This window comes from Triticum urartu, unplaced genomic scaffold (genome assembly GCF_056163025.1).
Source record: "Triticum urartu cultivar PI428250 unplaced genomic scaffold, HENAU_Tu73 scaffold1, whole genome shotgun sequence".
NCBI lineage: Eukaryota > Viridiplantae > Streptophyta > Magnoliopsida > Poales > Poaceae > Triticum > Triticum urartu.
Genome location: NW_028259461.1, coordinates 6,167,452 through 6,167,900, shown reverse-complemented (window position 1 = coordinate 6,167,900; position 449 = coordinate 6,167,452).

Here is a 449-nt window from a genome sequence, read left to right as displayed (position 1 = left end):
TTATTACTCCTGGAATTATCTATTTATCGGGACAGATAATACCCCATTCTAGGAAGGGCTGAGTTGAGTATTATTAATTTAGAAGATATGCTCACCTTCTTATTTCCCGTCCTTAGTTTAGGAAAGTGGAAAGTTTTTTCCTTTTATTTTAGGAATTTTGGGAACAGAACATTTCAACAAAGGAAGTCTTTCACCGGTCAAACAAGACGTAAGACTTAATCTAAAAGAAATTACTAGATTGAATCTATTTGCATTAAAAAAACCGATCAAAAAAGGGCGAGCGAAGTAAGTGATCGAAAAACTTTGTTCTTTGTTCGTCCTATCTATAAGAGGAGAGCATATGAAAAATGTAACCCATTCTTTCGTTTTTTTAGCTCACTGGCCATCCGCTGGCAGTTTCGGGCTTAATACCGATATTTTAGCAACAAATCTAATAAATCTAACTGTAG